Source organism: Adiantum capillus-veneris, chromosome 11 (assembly GCF_014529385.1).
Source record: "Adiantum capillus-veneris isolate H3 chromosome 11, ASM1452938v2, whole genome shotgun sequence".
In the NCBI taxonomy this organism is placed as follows: Eukaryota; Viridiplantae; Streptophyta; class Polypodiopsida; order Polypodiales; family Pteridaceae; genus Adiantum; species Adiantum capillus-veneris.
Window position 1 is genome coordinate 152,085,612 of NC_140941.1, and position 5,844 is coordinate 152,091,455.

The 5,844-nt window shown below is 43.4% G+C and overlaps 1 pseudogene; it reads right to left on the bottom strand.

Moving 5' to 3' along the window:
• Window positions 1-1,639: 1,639 nt before the first annotated feature.
• On the bottom strand, window positions 1,640-3,586 carry LOC147448242 (large ribosomal subunit protein eL19y-like; annotated as a pseudogene).
• Between the last annotated feature and the right edge of the window lie 2,258 nt (window positions 3,587-5,844).

A 5,844-nucleotide genomic window follows, 5' to 3' on the forward strand; every position in this document is an offset into this window, starting at 1 on the left:
TCCTAGACTGCTTGGGGTTCTTAGTCTACTGATTTGTCCGTCATGCCCCAGATTACTCACCCAACATGTGATGCCCCTATGCTGAATACATTTCTTAGAGCCATGGTGTATGATTGTCATTGTACTCCTTTGAAATTCTTTTCCTAATGCGGGTTATCCCTCCATTTTTGTTTGTACTCTATCTATTGTTTGGGAGTTGTATGTCCAACAATGCCTCATAGCATTTCGAATGGATGGTAGTCTAGCATTGCATCTGTCCTCTTGCAGAATGATGTGGCGGAAGCATTGGTCCTCAGCACCCCATAAGGTAACCCCCTCCAAGGGGTAACTGGGAGGTTGGTTGTGCTACAACAAACAACATTGTGCCACGTTGAGACAACTATGTTGGGTAGGAAAGGTAAATCTCAGGGTCCCTAATCATTGACAAATTTGATTTTGAAGGAATAGGAAACTCACAATAGATGAGGCAAGAATGTATAAACAAAACCCTTCAAAAAATATCTTTGAAAGAGACGCAAACTCTTTCACGTACGAGCAGGGACCAGTGCTCGAAAATAACTGTGTTCTGAAAACTTGGAAAACCTATCTATGAGAATTTTAGTGATAAACTGATTAAAATTGAAGGTTTTACACCAAATGATGCTAAATTTCTCTTAATTTTGTAGGTTTTCTCACTTTCAAATTTAAAATTGAGGTAAATCTCAAAATTTGCAGGTGTGATTACACTAAACCTAGTTTTTTTTTCAATCCCTCCCCCTCTCTTTCTCTCTCCTCGCTCTCTCTCAATCTCTTTTTAAAAAAGTCTTTGAAAGACCTCGCGCCAACATGAACTTTTATTTTAAAGACATTGAGAGAGATGGAGGGGGGGGGGGGGGAGAGAGAGAGAGAGAGAGAGAGAGAGAGAGAGAGAGAGAGAGAGAGAGAGAGAGAGAGAGAGAGAGAGAGAGAGAGAGAGAGAGAGAGAGGAGGGGATCGTATATGGGCGAGGGAAGGCTGGAAAAGGGAAGAGGCTGAGGAGGTGGAGATCGTGCATGCTGTAGGATCAACATATCTATGCTGATGTGCGTCACGCGACCTTGTACTCTGTCACAAGTAGAGATTCTACATGTTGACGCAACCCGGCCTAATCTCTTGTCGCACCATCATCTTTGGTGTTGCGGCTTGAGTAGGTTTTTCCCAACCCAATTAAGCATCTAGTGTGAAGAATCATGGTGGTTGTTGGACTAAGCGAGGCAAGGGAGGGAGAGCACGCGCTCCTTCAAGGCAAGAGTTCATAATTTCTCTTGGGGACGGGTAGAGGCAACAAAAGGAGACCTCCAAAGAGGTGCAGCTACTAAATCGCACTTCTCTCTCTCCTCGTCGGCTAGATCTTTAAGGTCTCTTGGGATAGTTTTTTATTACGTTAAAACTCTCTTCTTCTTCTTCTTTTTCCCTTTGGAAACAACATAAAAGACATAGTAGCAATCTTGGCAAAAATAACCAATAGTCAAAGAAAGAGATGGGGGAAAATTGCAAAATGCAAACTCTTTTAGGCTTGCAATAGTCATACTTTCAAGAGTAAAGCAAAAAATGTATCTCATTACACAAGCTCAAAGGTCCAAGGTTTCTATTTAAGTACTATCAAGTCACAGCTCCTTAGCTAAATCTTGCTATGTCGCTCACTTCTTGGACTTCTTGGTGGCCTTAGGGGCAGCTGCAGGGATGCTTCACTACTCAATCCCTATGCCAAGCGCTCTTTCCTTCTAGAAATTTTTCGCTCGTTGATAGATTTTCCCTTAGCTCTACGGGCTTCCAACTCATCAGATAGTGTCTTCTCACAAGCCTTCTCATCTTTAGACTTCCATGAGCATGCGCTTATTTATGAACACGTTACCCTTGACCTTCATATACATATCATGGTACATATGCTTGTCAATCTTCTTAGCTTCCCGGTACTTTCTTAGCAACCAATGAAGTACCCGAATCCGCCTCAACCAGAGAACTTTAGAGGGTAGCCTAGTCTCTCTAATACCCCGCCTCTTACCATATCTTGAATGATAGCCTTTCCTTTTAGCCTCCGAAGCACGCTTTTCTCTTGCCCGCGAGGGTATCTTGGTTGGTTTTTGAATCACAAAACCATCCTTGACCATCTTTCTGATATTTTGCCTTGAATTGGCCAAGAGATTTTGTTGACCTCATTGGGATCGAGCCAGACATTGATACCCACCTCCACACAACAAAACCACCAAGAAGCATAGCACCCTTAGCAACTCCATGTGAGCATCCGACCAACCTAACCCTCCTTTCCCCTTGCACCTCGCATGGAGCAGGCCTCTGATTAGAGTGCTCCCTTGCAAATCTTGATTATGTCACCAACAAGTTAAGTGAAATTTGATAACAAGGCCTACAGTGAAGGTCTAAAATGGCCTCTCTATACACGTGGGACTCAAGGCTAATAAATAGCAAAGCTACACAAAATAAATAGAAAAGGCACATATTATGGCTATATTAAAATGAGAGGGTATGTTGTCATGTGGCAGCAAATCCCTCAAGAGCTGCAACCAGCTCCCGACAGCCACCACAGAGGTGGAATTGAGTGAGCATTTGACGTGAAATTCAGTGAATAGTGCTTGGGTAGTGATCACGTCAGGCCACAGGCAAGAAGCCCACTACCTCAACACTCACAAATGGCTTGCCACGTGGGCATTGGCATGCAACAATGGCAAGATTTCTTGAGGTAGTCTTTCTTAAATTGTGGGCATGCACATGGTAGTCAGGAGCAAACCCCCACAGCCCAAGAGCTCGGATGCTTCAAATTCCTCCAACCCCTTTGCTCCGTTCAAGATCTCCTCAAGCGATTGATGCTCCAACCCATGGCTCGCAAATGCTCAAGCCTCTCAAGTAAGGAATGCATTCTAACACACCTTTCTCCATATTGTTGCCTTTTTCTTAGACGCGGCCAATGAAGCCTGCCATGATGCCCAAGACCATGATGATGGCCAACACTACAAAAAGTGAGCAAACAATCACATGGCCACTATCTGAGCTACTCAGCTCAGTGCCATGGAAGCTATTGAAAGACAATGGCAAGTGCGTCAAGCTATCCATGGCCTCTTGCCAAGTCTACTGATTGCTAAGCGGGCCCTGAGCCTGTGTGTGTGTGTGTGTGTGTGTGTGTGTGTGTGTGTGTGTGTGTGTGTGTGTGTGTGTGTGTGTGTGTGTGTGTGTGTGTGTGCGTGTAATATTACTAAAAAGTGTGTGTGTGTGATCAAGCCTGTAGTTCCACCTACGCCCTCAGCTAGCTCCCTTTCTCTAACAACATTGCAGGCTATACTGGCAATACTGTTTAGTCAGGTCGACAGTAAGCAACCAGGAGAGAGAAGTGATCAAACCTGTAGTTTTGCCTACGCCCTTAGCTAGCTCCCTTTCTCTAACAACATCGTGGGTTGTACTGATGGTTCTCTTCAGCTAGGTCAACAGCAACTAGGTCATCATCCTCCTCTAGTGGTCACCCTCTTCTCTGGAGATTTCTTCTCTTAGTTTCTCTGACGTATCTCCTATTGGCAAAATCCCTCTCCTCACGTTCGCTTCTCGCTCTCTCACTCATGTCATGGCGAAGTGTCCACCCACTGGCAAAATCCCTCCCCCATGATGTCCATTTCTCTCTCTCTCTCTCTCTCTCTCTCAGCCGTTTTTTGACCTAGTAGACAGCAGTTCACTCTTTTGACCATAACTTGCTCATCCGACCTCCGATTTAGGTGATCTATAGCCTCAATCGAAGAGCACGAAGCCCTCTACGCATTGATGTAAAGACAAAATTTTTCTGTGTAATGGAAGGCTTTGCTGTAACAGCATCTCAGAACTGAAAAAACTATCAAAACTTTGCGTTTTTGTTGCCGACTTGAAGGCAATGTCAGACAAAACTCGCAAGGGTGGAAAAGCCACACTCGCCATGGAGAATGATGCAAAATCTCCAAGGAATTTGGATGCTAATCCAACCACATCATCTACAACAACGGAAGCAATGATCATGGCTTACTTCATCTCGTTACAAGAAACCGTCAACAAACAAGGTGAAGAGTTGCGCGCACTTGCAATGGAGAATGGTACTTTAAGAGTTCTCGTTGTGGAGAATGAGCACCTCAAGAAGGTTCTTGAAATGCAAACAACACGCTTGATGCATCTTGAGAATGAAGTTCAAGAATGTAAATGCTCTCTTGTTGACATGAATGTATTGAAAGAGCGCTTGAGCAAAGTTGAGAGTGATCATGTATTTGAAAGAGGAAACAATAGATACAATACGACATGATGTATGTGAGATGAGAAATGCATCCAAATCATGGGCTGATATATGTAAGGATAATGTGGTTTCTACATCTCCTATCACGCAAGCCGTTATCCAAGCAAAGAATGTAGAGAATGTGGACACTCAAGAATTGCACGAACGACAAAAACGCTCAAAGAACATCGTCATTCGTGGAATCAAGGAGGAAAGCATGGAAACACCCCAATCTCTTGCAGTTGCTATTGAAGAGTTTTTTGCTACACACTTTGGCATGTCAGGAATCATGGCTTATGGTGCACATCGAGTTGGAAAACAAGGAGTCCCTCGCTCGGGAGAAAGACCTATTGTATGTACCATGGCTGATGAGGTAAAGAGAAAGATCATCCTTGACAATGGTTGGATCTACCTCAAAGGAACAGGTTGTAATGTATATGAGGATTGCACTCTTATGCAACAAAATGTACGTCGCAAAGCATATGAGGAAAGAAGCAAGAAGGTTAAGGTATCACCTCAAGAAGAAAAGCCACTTAAGGAGGATGCAAGTCCACCCAACAAATAGGGACACATGATCTATGAGACCAACTCACGCTTGCGAATAAGCTTTTGTAATTGTAACGGATATCCATGGAATGCGGGAATTGGCATTGATGAGCTTACCAATGACTCCGATGTGATACTTCTTGTCGAAACATGGGAGCATGATGCGCAACGAATTCTTGGATTTGACAAATACGATGTGCATTCTTTGATGTGGGCCAAAAATGCAAAGCAACGAAGAGGCCAAGGAGGCGTAGCATGTATGACCAAAAAGGGTTTGAAAGATGTTTCCATTGTCAAAGAAGATAAGTATAAACGCTACTTATGGCTGAAAATCAGCCCACCAAATGGTCAAGTCATGTTTGTGGCCGGTTGCTACATTCCTCACTATGACTCCAACTTTTATGCTTGCTTGAATATGGATAGAGATCAGCCCTTTGTTGAACTAGAGGAAGACATTGCTCATTACAAGGATCAAGGTGAAGTCATTGTTTTTGGAGACATGAATGCTCGCACAAATATGTTACAACACGACACACAACAAGTAGACATGCCGCATGTCTCAAGAAGAATGGATGACTCATACATGTATAATCGAAGTTCTAATGATGCAAAAGAAGTGGATCACTATGGAAAGTCACTTCTACATATGTACAATAGTACCGGAATGCTCATTGCAAATGGTGTATCTCTATGGCAAGGCACCAATGACTTTACATGTAGAAAGCACAACGGTGCTAGCGTGATTGACTATATGTTGTTCTCGGAAGCCACTCTAGAATGCATACAAAGCTTTACACTTGGTGAATGGAATCCGGAATCGGATCATAGGATGTTATGTATTGACCTCAAGTGTGGTAAACGGCCCGAGCATGTAGCCTCCAATCATGATGTGAATCATTTGTACCTACGTCTAGACCTCAAACGAGCACTTATATATGCTGATATGGTGGACCAAATGTTAAGCATGATAGAGCATCAAGAGAGCCCAACATTAGAATGCAAATGGAAAGTTTTCAAAGAAGTAATTTTCTCTTATGCGA